This window comes from Tachypleus tridentatus, chromosome 11 (genome assembly GCF_004210375.1).
Source record: "Tachypleus tridentatus isolate NWPU-2018 chromosome 11, ASM421037v1, whole genome shotgun sequence".
Taxonomy (NCBI): Eukaryota; Metazoa; Arthropoda; class Merostomata; order Xiphosura; family Limulidae; genus Tachypleus; species Tachypleus tridentatus.
The window spans coordinates 83,231,723-83,246,924 of record NC_134835.1 but is presented as its reverse complement, the minus strand read 5'-3'; the positions used below and the strand labels follow the sequence as shown (position 1 = coordinate 83,246,924).

Here is a 15,202-nt window from a genome sequence, read left to right as displayed (position 1 = left end):
CACAGAGCTAAACCGGGAGTATTTGCTGTATTAAATCAGATGAATAACTTGAATAATGCCATGAAACTCTCCATCTCTCGCATATATAATTTACCATCATAGTTTGCTTGTTTTGAATTTCGCCCAAGACTACACGAGGGATATCTGCGCTAGCCGTCCCTAATTTAGCAGTGTAAGACTAGAGGAAAGGCAGGTAGTAATCACCACCCACCGCCAACTCTTGGGCTACTCTTTACCAACGAATAGTAGGACTGACTGTCACATATAACGCTCTCACGGCTAAAAGAGCGACCATGTTTGGTGTGACGAAGATTCGAGCCTGCGACTCTCAGATTAGGAGCAGAATACTTTAACCACCTGGCCATGCTGGGCCTTACCATCACAGAAACGAAACACTTTTCTGGGTTTCTGACATGTGAAATTAACACGTAAGCCATTATAATCAAACTGAGCCTTTTGAGTAAAAAAATAATAATTGATATAAACTAACCATACTTTTATTATTTAGTGTATAAAATTAACAATTAGTACAAAGTAACCATTTACGGTTTTTAATTAAATGAAATCTATAACCAGAGTAATATAATAATTGTTTGATATCTACAAATCAGTACCAAAATAGAACACAGTTATCATTTTAGACTGCTTTTTGTATTGCAAAAAAAAATTAAAACTGAAAACACAGTACTAGTTTTTTGGTTTTAAGGAGTATAAAAGCAACAATTAGAACATCATAACTATTAATCAGGTCTCTAGTTTATAAAATTTAAAAGTAAAATTAGCCCATTGTTTAACTTTGTGCTTAACTACAAACAAGCGAACAAAACAACCGAAAACAGCAGCGACACTTTGGGTTTCATATCTGGTGTATAAAATTGAAAAGTAGAACACCGTGAATAGATTGTGGTCTCTGGTGTATTGTATACAATGTCTCATTATAGCTCTGTAACTATACCTTGATCTGTGGTCTCTGGTGTATTGTATACAATGTCTCATTATAGCTGTGTAACTATACCTTGATCTGTGGTCTCTGGTGTATTGTATACAAAGTCTCATTATAGCTGTGCAACTATACCTTGATATGTGATCTCTGGTGTATTGTATACAATGTCTCATTATAGCTCTGTAACTATACCTTGATCTGTGGTCTCTGGTGTATTGTATACAATGTTTCATTACAGCTTTGTAACTATACCTTGATCTGTGATCTCCGGTGTATTGTGTACAATGTTTCATTACAGCTGTGTAACTATACCTTGATATGTGGTCTCCGGTGTATTGTATACAATGTTTCATTATAGCTGTGTAACTATACCTTGATATGTGGTCTCCGGTGTATTGTATACAATGTTTCATTATAGCTGTGCAACTATACCTTGATATGTGGTCTCCGGTGTATTGTATACAATGTTTCATTATAGCTGTGTAACTATACCTTGATCTTCTTCTGTTGAGAGTGTTATATTAAAACGATTTCGAATATGCAAATCAGAAAGTTACGACATAACAACAGTTAGTATAAAGTCACGGTGGAATGAATTGTATCAGAATTACATTTTGATGTAGATAAGTGTGATGCTACTGAAAATCTATTGTTTTTGAAAAGGGTATGTAACAGTCCTTTCAGGGGCAAAGCATTCACACTCTCAAATAGCAGAACTGTGTTTATATCGGGGATTTAAAAGTTCCAGGGCCAGGAGAGTATTATTTGCATTTAACGGTATTGGAAAACAAGGGAATATGGATCAACCTACATAACAAAACCATTCAGAAAGAAAATGTAAAAAGAAGTCATATCCCTGCCATAATTAGCAATGTACAACGAGTGGGAATACATGAACACAAAGATTAGTGGCAAAAGTCGTCCACGTGCTCCAGGCAACAGTGCACAATATAATCCTAAAGGAGCTACGCTTGGAAACAAGTCTACCAGTATACTTGTTCACCAAGATAAAACTTCCAGTCATACATTGTGGAGCCCGGCATGGCCAGGTGGTTTAGGTACTCGACTCGTAATCCGAAGGTCGCGGGTTCAAATTTCTGTCACATCATACATGCTCGCCCTTTCAGCCGTGGGAGCATTATAATATGACAATCAATCCCTCTATTCGTTGGTAAAAGAGTAGCCCAAAAGTTAGTAGTGGGTGGTGATAATTAGTTGCCTTCCTTCTAGTCCTACACTACTGAATTAGGGATGGCTAACGCAGATAACACTTGCGAAGCTTTGCGCGAAATTCAAAACAAACCAAACCATACCTTGTGTTCAGTTGTCGCACACATTAAGCAATTGGAGTACGAAATGGATATTTATGCAATACTGTATGTTCTATTTCTAATAATAATAATTAATGCTATTTTATATGTAAACATAATATTAAAGTTGATGGATACAACTTCTATGGATTTCTATACGATTCGACTGTTAAGATTTGCACTTAGAAAGCGTTGTTCTCGTACGTTAGATGAACTATGGAATTTAAACAGGGATGTGTAGAGTGCTTTGGACATGACAGCCTTATGACGGAGCCTTTTGAAATGGAAACTTTGCTGCTATTTTTTCTAAGAAACACAGTTATGAGAGAGAGTATGAGAAGACATGACAAATTTTAATGACATGGAGAAGCTTTGAAGTCGATTTAATATAATATATTCAATATTCTTTATAGATCTAGCTATTAGAACAACGTAACCAAATTCTAAGTTCCTGGCGCATAAACTTAAATTTTATTGCACACTAAAAACTGTTTGAATTTGTTTGTATAACTGCAACTATTAGGATATCATAACGATTACTTGTTTAAGTCTACGGCGTACATAATTAACGACTAAAACATTCCAATTAATAATATGAATACGGGCCCGGCATAGCCAAGCGTGTTAAGACGTTCGACATGTAATTAGCGGGTTGGAATCCCGGTCGCACCAAACATGCTCCACCTCTCAGCCGTGAAGGTGTTATAATGTGATGATCAATCCTATTATTCGTTGGCAAAAGAGTAGCCCAAGAGTTGGCGATGGGTGGTGATAACTAGCTGCCTTTCCTCTAGTCTTATACTACTAAATTAGGTGGTACGCCACAAAGAAGTCCGTCTGGCTTAGCTGTGGAAGATATTCATATTTGTGCTTCCAATGGAGAGCAAAGACTTTAGCGTTAATAAGTGTAACGTCTATAATTGTTTGTTTGTGTGTTTGTTTTGGAATTTCGCACAAAGCTACTCGAGGGCTATCTGTGCTAGCCGTCCCTAATTTAGCAGTGTAAGACTAGAGGGAAGGCAGCTAGTCATCACCACCCACCGCCAAATCTTGGGCTACTCTTTTACCAACGAATAGTGGGATTGACCGTCACATTATACGCCCCCCACGGCTGGGAGGGCGAGCATGTTTAGCGCGACGCGGGCGCGAACCCGCGACCCTCGGATTACGAGTCGCACGCCTTACGCGCTCGGCCATGCCAAGCCAACGTCTATAATAATCTAAGAATCAGTCATCAGTGTATAACACACTTTTACAAATGATAAATACATCAACTGACTTTTATTTTCAGACTTACTTTAACGGCATAAACAGAGCTTAGGTATTGTTAAGAAATAAATCTTCTTTTAGGATTAAGGCTCGGCATGGCCAGGTGGTTAAGGCACACGACTCGTAATCTGAGGGTCGCCAATTCGAATCCCCATCACACCAAACATGCTCGCCCTTTTAGCCGAGGGGGCGTTATAATGTGACGGTCAATCTCTCTATTCGTTGGTAAAAGAGTAGCCCATGAGTTGGCGGTAGGTGGTGATGAATAGCTGCCTTCCCTCTAGTCTTACACTGCAAAATTAGGGACGGCTAACGCAGATAACCCTCGTGTAATTTTGCGCAAAATTCAAACCAACCAACAAAACAAACCAAGTTTCCATTTCGTAAGGTAAATTTGAAATAGGTGATTCTACAATAAACTCTATTCAACATTTCTTGGTCTAAGTTCATAATTCATGTTATCACAAGAATGTTTGGCATCACGTAATTTGAACAAGATATTTATTAAATTCTGTGAAAAGTCCAGCATCCTGTTTGCTAAAGATTATTACAGGATTACAATTTTTATTGAATATCACGAAATATTTGACGTTCTTTTGCCTACATACACACACACATATATATTACCATAGGCTCCTACACATGGGAAAGAAAGAAAACTTGCTACCCCATATTAAAGCACGGCGTGATGACCTTATGGTTCAGGTGCTCCATTAACAATCAATGGGAATTGAAACTTTGTATGGAACATGCTCGCTCTTTCAGCCATAAATGTATTATGATATGCAGTAGTGGGATAACCTTTTTATACTATAAGATTCCTACAGCTAAAAGGTCGAGAATATTCGCTAACAGGATTCGATCCCGCGACCCGCAAATTGAAAGTTGTCTTAACTATCATACCACGTTAGATAGTATGCTATTCCTTTTCATATCTATTGGGTTGAGGAATAATTCGTGAGCGTTTTTTCAAGTTAAAAAAATATAACTTAAAAAAAATTTCATAAATGAAACGCTTTCGCAAAATATTTCATGTCATTTGGTAGATAATTTTTTCTCTAATAGATGGTGTGTTTATTTTTCATATGTCTTTAATTTTTGCTTTCATTTTCAGCTCATTAAATGGAATGTCAAGTGGACAAAATCGAGCATTTTCGACACCATCTGCTTTTCGCATTTAATTTCTTGCAATTTCGTTTACAACAATGCATACTCTATACCTAGGTATTACATGAAATCATTTTAAAACGCTCACGAATTATTCCTCAACCTAATATTTAACAAGGAAATAAAGTTATATATATCTTGCGTATGTCAGCGACTGTTGATATTATATTTCGCTCGCTATTATAAGTAACGTAATAGCTTATTATATTGAAAGCTATAGCTCATTAATTAAATTAAATTAGTATTTCTTAATATTATTAATTATTACAATTAATATCGTTATTTCATTATTTACTTGGCCACCTTATTAGTGTAATCCTTTAAGTATCTTATATATCTTTCGGCAGGTTTTAAATACTGGTTCTTTATGTACCCAAACGAGGTGTGGTTTACCATCTGGTAGCACGTTTGTATACCACTCTTGTAGTATATTCTGGAACTACTAATTACTGTAATACATTAGATAATTCATTTAAACGTCTTCTACAATGTAATGTTCCAATTATTTGTTGTTTATCTACATATACATACCAGATGTACTTTCGCAGGGTCCCTGAAAGCATTCTGTTTCAAGAATAAATAAAAGCCAAAATTAAGAGTAACAAGTATTTTTAGGCTTTTAACTTCAAATGTCATGCGGTGTGTTGCCTACAAAGTGTAAAACTCTTCCTCACATTCATAGCATGAGCACGTTTTACCGATGTCACGACAGTACAAATTGTAACGTTAAAAAAAGAAGTCTTATGTGGCGTCATTTTAGTGTCTACTGACTAACTGACACTAAATGAAGCATAATTGTCTGTCTCTCTTGTGTCGCATGTTATTGTGAGGAAGTGACTAAATTAATTTTAACAAAATTTAGTAAAATAATTTAAGTGGATCTCCCAAGTGATCGAATTTAAGCGGACATACAATTTGTATTTAGGTCTTTGTTTCTATAGATCACGGAGGGTTAGGTGCGCTTATAACCTCCTCCTCGCTCCTTTACGGTTGGTTAATCCTTCTTCTGTTGATACTATATTATGGGAAAATACTATATTTATTACTCTTTGATGGCCATAGCTTGTACTTTGTGTTCGAGTATTGTTTTTGACCCTTTCTAAGGCTATGTTCGTGTATAAATGCATTAATATTTACAGTGTATTCATTACTATAATTTTATTCGGTTTGTAATACAGTCCTTCACATTTACTAATTTAACTAATTAAGTGTATATTTACATAAATATTATTTACTTTAATACATACATAATTTATTAGTGAAATGGTTACCTGCTGGCAGTAAGTGACTTGCTCTTATAATTGATGTTAATTGGGTAGAGGCACTTAAGATTATTCCCAGTAGCAGTTTAACTCATGTCATTGCTCATTTTTCGGTTCTGTGGATGTTTAACTGAGATTTTCTGGTTATGGTTTTATGTTTGTACAGCTATATAGAAATCCTGATGATGATGATTTGGGGGCTCTGAATGATGGTGTAAGCAATTAATTTTGTAATGTTTATAATATAGTTTTAATTAGCGAAAAAGTGCTATTATTTGATAGATTGTTTAGGTGGAGTATACGTAGTTGAATGGACGGCAACTGCCTGTTGTAGAAACACGTTTCGAAAGTCTTCTGCCATTCGTCTTCATGTCCAGGAGGAAAACGTTCGAAACGTCGTCCTCCACTCTTGTGTTTATACAACAAGCAGTTGGCGTTCATTCAACTACGTTTTATCGAGAGAGAGCGAGAGTGTTCCATTACGCATATGAGTACTCCATAGTTGGCCGTATTTATACTGCGCATATTTTGATACTGTTATTTGCTGTTGTTCGTCTATTTTTACCAGTTAGAAGCCTAACACGTTGGTACTTTGCCGTGTTCTTGTTCTAATGTGTTTGGTCCATGTAATTTTAGAGTTATAAGCCAAACATAACACTTTGGCAGATGTGGTAGTCTGAAGAAGTATAAATATAGTCGACATATAGTAAGTTAAATATATTCTGGCTACAGAAAACAAAATAGCGCTGAATACAATTATTCCGGGAATAGCAAACAAACTAACACTATGTACAGTTGTTCTGGGTATAGCAACACAAAATTCAACAACAGATTATTATCAGAAAAAAACCCTCTTTATTAACTCTACATCTGCTGTATTTCCAGAAAGTCTGATGGCCAGTAAATAAAACCGCGCGGAAGTTCCATTTTTTACATGAAAGCTGTAGAACATTATGCTTCGTAGTCGAAAACTTTCTCCATAGGGAGAAAGTGAACAATGCATCGATTTATATTAAAGCTATCTCTAATGAGTTCACTTAACCGTCCCCTGCTGGGACAGCGGTAAATATCCGGATTTACGACCCTAAAATTAGGGGTTCGATTTCCCTCTGTGGACACAACAGATAGCTTGTTTCAGGAAACATATACTTTCCGTTAACGAAAGGATTCATTGTTTGTCAACATTTTCTGAAACTGGACATTTTGATATGACTTACAAAAATTTGGTCAATGTTTTACGTAATACATGTTCAATAATTTTATCTATACAGTTGGATGGTAACTACCCGGTTTATTGGATAGTTTACTTTCCTTATGAAATATTAACACATTTGTTTGCTTCCAAGAGGCTGGGATGTATTGTTTGTTTTTGAATTTCGCGCAAAGCTACACGAGGGCTATCTGGGCTAGGTGTCCCTAATTTAGCAGTGTAAGCCGGCTAGGAAAGGCAAGCTAGTCATCACCACCCACCGCCAACTCTTGGGTTACTCTTTTAACAACGAATAGTGGCATTGACCGTCACATTATAATGCCCCCACGACTAAAAGAGCGAGCATGTTTGGTGCGACCGGGATTCGACCCCGCGACCCTTAGATTACGAGTCGAACTCCTTAACCCACCTGGCCATGCCGAGCCGCTAAATTAGGGACGACTAGCGCAGATAGCCCTCGTGTAGCTTTGAGCAAAATTCAAAACAAACAAACACTTGTATATATACATCTGTGTAAACATTATATTTTTTACCATTTTTTAAAGCTTTGTTTTTGTTAGTGCTATGAATCGGAAACATGTTTTAAACTATTAAATTGTTAATTGTGAGAATTACATAAATGTTAGTTTACACTGGTATCAGGCTAATGGAATCAATAACAAATAAACGGTATAATCCCTTAGATAAGCAGCTTTCGCATTTTCTAATGAATTTTTGTATATTTATTAGTTTTTTACGTTGGTTACAAATATGTGAACATTTATTAGAATTTTATGTTTTCTGCATCGGTAGATTGTGTAAATCTGAATACAAATTGAAATAACTGGAGTTTTAATGTTTTTTTCTTTTGTGATTAGTAGCTTATTACATTTCCTCATTAAATCTTCTTATTGATTTTAATGTTTAATATAATTTTCTAAAATTTGTTTTTGGTTTATAATAATAATTTTGAAGATTATTTTGTACTGTTTGGCTTAGTGTTTGAGCATATAAGATTAACCTAGATCTAATAGAAAGTTTGTTAAATATTAATTTAATCAAACGAACGAGGTCTTGTTTTTCTAGAGAAGTTAAGTACATTATATTAAAATGATTTTTGAACTTCACTACGTCATTACTGCTCATGTTCACCTCTGGTCATACTTTATCTTACGACCGTGCTTTTTAACAACAGTCCTTCACCATAGTTTCTATTTAAAAAGGTTATTTTGCAAGACTATCACGCCCAAAGTACATCATTCCTCCATGAATACTCTCCAATAATTAATCTGTGTACAAAGACAGACAACAGTTTCATACCTGTTTCAACGGACCAGTTGCACAGATATCCTTAATCAGCTGTTTGAGTTATGCAATAGTTGAATAAATATGTCATGAAAGCAACTTATTTACTACTTTTCTAGATAGATTTTTTTTATTCTGTTATTTATTGTTGCTTTTATCATTAACTTTTGTGTTCACATACATCATCTATTACAATATGGCGTACTTATTTGTCATGGTTATGGTGAGACCTGTTGCAGGTCTCTTTAAGGATAGTCCTGGTACTTAAAGTTGATTCACATTCCTTTGTTTTCGAATGTCAGTTGTACCTGTCTTGATAATGCTAAGTCCCTATCAAAACATAACTTTATATGAGTGCATATCTATTTTGGGTTGGAAAGGGCTGTTACAAATGTAATCAATTTTAGTGGCATCCCACCATTTAAGTAATGTGAAACAATATGAAAATATTTTTTCTGCTATATGCCGTTCCACTGAAACTATATATTATTTCTGACTGTTCTGTGACTTGCTAATTTCCTTATTCAAAACCATTGTAATATAACTTACTCAACCCTTGTATTAAATGAGCTATTATATAGTTTACAATACCTAACAAACGAATATTAACTGTCACTAAGAAACCAAAAATGTCAAAAACACATGCTAACAACAAAAGTATTCAAATTATGATTTAGTACAATCTAACCATAATTAAATTTAGTTTTTGACGTTCTTACTATAGATATAATGTAGTTTCTGATGAAGAAAACTCACATTGATAATACTCATGATTAAGACTAGGCATCTATATGGTATCAGAGAGCCACAAAATTCACTGAAAAGCCCTGATATACTTTCACAGATGAAATAAGGACTAACTTTACAATTCATATTGCATATATTAATTTGCAATGATTCTTGTAGAAGATAGTAAACTTGAGACACTGATATACCACACTAAGTATTTGGTCCTGCTATAAAAGTTGAGTACTTACACAACTTAATTGTCTCTTGTCTGATCCTTGAATAGACTTGCAGTGTAGAAAATATTTTGAAAGCATCTCCTATCCTGTCAGTCATTGAAAAGTCACAACAAAAAAAACTGTTCGGTTTGAGTCAACATATTCACTATTGTGATTAAAGATATTGTATCTTGTTTCTTCACTGTTACTACATATTTTCGTTTTCTCTACGAGTTCATTATAACTTTCTGCATGACATTTCTGGAACTTCACTTTTGTGGTTACTTGTAAGTATTTGATTACCACTGTTACATTTGACGATGTAACGAAAGGATTTATTTATTGTGATATTTATTATGAAGAATACGTTTTTCATCTAACTCTTTGGCAAAGTAGTATTTGTAAATTGTGATTATGTAAGGACACTTTCCGAGGCAACACAGAAATTATGATAGATAGTAGGAAACAACAATTTAACTGTAGAACAATTAAATAATGAAGCGAGGACTAAGTGTTCTCTTGGACTAAGACTGGTTGTTGGCAATTGTGAGAACTATATTCATGTTCTCACTCCATCCTAGGGATTGAGGCAGTTAATATAAACTCAAGCTGCTGTTACAACCTTATAATGATTACTTCTCATAGTCAGAAGAATTGAGTGGGAAAGAAGGATCATGGTGATACTTAGTAGCCTAAACATCCCTAGAATTAACCAAATTATATTTATGTGGCACTAAAACATTTGTTAACAAGTATAGAAATCTAAAGGCAATGGTTATCTGTAGCAAATAAAAATGGTGAAATAGGTATGTTGGACGATTTTCGATGCAAGATGCAGCAACGCTGTCAGGTGGAGCATCTAGCATGTTGCTGCGATTCAACAGATCTTGAATTTATTTAGAAGACTGCCTTACTAGCAAAGCACATTGATGATGCCGTAATAATACGAAAACAATGCGTATTCCTAAGTGTTATGTTAGTCTGCTCAAGACTTTCACTGAGAACATCACATTATTCCAGGAGCTCAAAGACACGCTCATCAATGAGATAAGTATGTCTCTGAACATCTGGAAGAATATGAAGGCTTTTCCTAAATAGGTACAGACACTCTTAAATACAGCAGTGGAGAAGCAGGTACCTGTCTCCAACTATTCACTTATGGATGTGATGTGAAACATATGAATCCACCAATGAACATGAAGATGATTAAGAAGGATTTGGATTATTTTCTCAAGAACTTGAAATAATTTATTGCTTGTAATGAATGAATTCAAGGAGAGGCAGTGTAATACCAGTTGCTGAGTGTAGACTCTCGAACGCTCCATGGCTTAGGACATTTTGATAAGGAACAATAGAAGACTGAGAATAATTGGCAGACATGTCATATCAGAAAATAAATTTGTGCAAATTATAGCAATCATTAGAACTGAAATCATAGATTGGCAATATATGCAGATGATTTAAGGAAATTGTACGGGAAGGCAATTAGAACTATATCTCTTACAGAACAGGATGAGATACTTATCCACAAGCTTAGAGATAGGTATACCTTTCTGGATCCTCAGTCTGAGGGCCTCATTTCTAACAGAGAAAGTTTCAGAGGTGATGTGATATGTAATTATTATCTCAAATCACACACTAGAATAGAGCTAAAAAGCCAACAGAAATGAAATCTGTAGATATGAAATTAAATATGAGGCAACTTAGAGTCATAAGTGGGCACCAAATTACAAATTAAAAATGAAACACTAGTCACCCAAGCTCTAATGCAACAGATGTTACAGGACACCATGGCAAAGCTCCTGTGATTTCTTTTAAGACAACAGGGTTTCCTAAACACATGATTACTGTTCCAATAAATACTGCAGCAGATGCATGAAGGTCAACAGAAAGCTCTGGTTGCATTTACTTTTTCAAGTTTAAGCCCATCCTGACTGGTGAGTACCTTTCAGATGTGGAGTGCAAACTTGCCTATCAGAGTTAAAAATTTAAGTAGCTAATTTTACCACATTTGATCTCCAAATATTTTGAAGTTGATATTTCAGTATTTTATATGGTTTATGCAATTTTATTCACAAAGAAAAACAAAATATCTTTCAATTTTCATTTCTGTATAGCTTTGAGGAGTCTGACATTTAAAAATCGTTTTACAGTTTTTGTGCCTATCACAAAGTGGAGGCTTTTGTTTCTTAAGAAACTATAATCCACTGGAAATACAATAACTTATCCTATTTTTTTCACATCATATTCATTTTCTGTTAGTTGTTTTATAACCACAGTCTTTTCTTGCCACCCCTTTATGATGTTACACATGTGGTCTGAAAAATTACTAATAATGCTCAATCTAGAAAATAGTTGAAGACAAGAGCTAAATATGATAGGACTGAGTTGGCTATAATTTATATACATCAATGTAAAATAAATAAGGTGGATAAAGAGCAATTTGTGTTTTCTTGAGATACTGGCTACCTGGAGCTTCTACAGAGATGAGTAAATAATGTAATTATAAATTTAAATTAATGAAGAACAAAACATAGATTTTAGATTGTTTTTATAATGTAAGTATATGTTCTTGTATTTCTTGAAAATGTTTTTCGTGTTAAATTGTATCTAGTTGAAAGACTACAAGATAACAGATATCGATTAATTAGGCAGTAGGCAATAGCAAAATATTTTGTTGGTTACAATCCATATTTGTTAAATATTATTGTTAAGGTTATCATAATCAAACAATTCACACAATTAAAATAACTTATTATTTATTGAATAAACCATTAAATATAAATTTATTTTGATGAAGAATATTGTTAGAAAAAACATAACAACTGACCTGACAAAGACAACAGTGACACCACTTTGAAAAGCAAAATCCAAATTATCCATGTCAATGAAGTTGAAATTGACTGGATATATAAAATAAAATTTTATGATAAAGAATGAACTAAATTTTAATTCTGAGATAAAACCAATAATTGTTAATGTTTTCTGGAAAAAAGTTGTTCATAACAACATTTTGGAAACATAAAAACCTAAAAAGTGACACACTTACAAAATGTGAGAAAGAAAATTAAGCGAAAGCTCATGAAGCATCTTCAATCCAGAAAGGGTTAAGTTAGTAGAGACTCACCAGGACCTGACCTACAGTTTGGATGTGTGCTTGTTCACTTTTTTGAACAAAGCCACAATGAATTCTTTGCCATAAGTTCCACATGAAATTGAACTCTGAATTTGAGAAAAGTAGGTTTGTTATCTTACTGTTTTCCCCTCAGGGTAGTGGATGAGTGCAACAGTCAGTCCACACCATAGGTTGCTGTGGTTGGGTTCAAGATTCATGAATTGGGTATCAAGTGTTATGCATCAATAATCATAAATGAATATAAGAATGTGTTCCAAGAGAATACTGAAGCAGCCAGAACCTTCCTTAATTTTGCTATGTATCAGAAACCTCGTACAAATCCACTGTTTCAGCTATTTTGCACCAAACTTCATTCTGACCAATGGCAATAAGCTTTATGTGAGAGGTTATTTGTAATTTTGTCTTGGAAATACTGATCATAAAGCAAAAACACTTTTCTCTAATCTAGGTCTATGAAATGGTTTTTATCGAATTATCATCTCAGATTTTTAGTGCAATAGATTATTTGTAGTTCTACAAAAAACATTCAGTGACATATAGGAATATTTCCAGTGTTGAGATTTAAAAAGTGTCGAAGGACAGGTTAAATAATCACCAGAGAGTGTTTGGTTAGTTCCATTAGTAAACTCAAGGAAAAATAATTCCAATATCCTATGTGGACTCTAGATGAGTGAATATAGTTATGTGTATTTTTACCATTCTATTACCCAATACAGGTAAATGTTTGGATGTGTATTGAAAACTACCTACTGGTTGAGTACATTATATCTTGCTACCAGTTACTGAGAGTTGACTATAAATACAAAAGAAGACCCAATACTGCTTTCAGGTTTCAGGAAGAACTATATAAATTTTCATGTCATGGTATAAGTTTGTGTTAAATGCCTGCCATATTCAAGCTGCTGGAGCTTATACTTAAGAAGACTGCAACTGTAGAGATATCTTATATTTGTGGATGATATACTAGTCTTTTGCTACATGTTTGAATTCATTACTGAGAAGCTAAGAATTGCATTTCAGTGCATGAAAGATTTAGATCTAAAAAGTGCACTAAAAATATGTACATTAATGTAAATTAAAGTGGATTTTCTATCAATAGATAGTTATAAAATGCACACTGATTCTGGAATGACTGTAATGATCAATCACTAGCCTCAACCAGAGACAAAACAACTAGTCCAACAACTACTTATTACTTGTGACCAATTTCTTAAAGATAGGCACATCTCTCTTTGCCCTGATTAAGGCTCATGCAGACTTTGGTTGTACAGAGGAATGTGAATAAGATATAGATCATTCCTTGAAGCAATGATGGTTGAAGCCCTGGTGCTAGATTATTTTTATCAAGACTGCCCCATTCATCCAAGATACAGATGCAAGTTAAAACAGAATTAGCATGATTTTATCACAGGTACATTACAGTATGAAGTGGGAAATTATGTATGTGTGTGTCATATGATGATTGCTCCTGAACTCTAATACTGTATTAAAAAGAAGACAACTTGCAGCTACAGTCATCTGGATATGAATCATTGAAATGGTTAATGTGTGTAAAAATGTAAAAGGTATAATTGCACATTGAATGACAACTCTTCAAGAATAGAACTTAATTGTAGAACAACACTTGTTTTAATAGAATGAAAACACCAACAGATAATTTCACGGACCTGTGAGACCACATAGGTTTGTTGAATAGTCATAACTAAAGTAGTAACAGTATAGTTAAATCATACAAGTGGTGATAATTCTGCATTTGGATAAGCAGCAGAATGTAAAGCATAATAATCATAAACTAGGGAGCACAGTACTGAAATATACAATATTATATTTCTATAGTTATTTATGAGAGAATGATGTCATGCTGTACCATGGTTGTATACTACTGATATGTATTGCATGGTAGCTAACATATAATGTAGCTAGTGGTACCTGAATATTTAAGGCAGGAAATACCTCAGACTTGGTTGTAAATTCTTTTTTTTTGTGACAGATTCACTCTAGATATAATGGTCATTTGCCCAGACTGAGAAAACTGACTGTCATGTACTGGTCAGTATCAATTACTTCAATGGGTGCATTGAAATTTATTATTAATTGACATGTTACAACACTCTGTTGTTGATATACAGACTGAACAATGAGTATGTTTTGGAGCATAAGGAGAGTTCCATATGGATTAAGTAGATGATGTCAATAGTAAGTTGTCTATTTATTTGTGCTGAAAAGATACACTTTGCTATATAATTCTCAATCGATGTTTTGTCTGAACAGATGGTATAAAATGTCAAATGTATACTTATTATATATGTTAATTCTGACCACATTGCTGGTGATTAGCACCTATCATGGCATATTTAATGCAAAAAGTTTGCCCAACAGAGCAACAGTTAACTAGTTTATCTCCAAACCTCACGTTGTTTGGATGAGAAATGCACACCAAAATAAATCTGATTTATGGCCTTCTATCCAGAGCAGATGTTTCTCATGGTGCACGGGAATGTAGAGAATGTCTGTTTTCTTCAGTGGACAACAAACATCAGTTTGTATATCAGCGAACAGATAAATGATTATGCATCAAAAGAGATGTAATGATAAAAAAGCAGCAGAATGTGAGGGAAAGTTTGAACATAGTTTAGTCCTAGTACATGCAAGTATAATATAAGCAAATCACTTCTAT

At 34.3% G+C, this 15,202-nt stretch overlaps 1 protein-coding gene across 2 annotated transcripts in view; it reads right to left on the bottom strand.

The window, feature by feature from the left end:
• Nucleotides 1-15,202, bottom strand: part of LOC143232620 (neurexin 1-like) — a 261,643-nt gene that overhangs the window by 10,215 nt on the left and 236,226 nt on the right. The window lies entirely within an intron of this gene.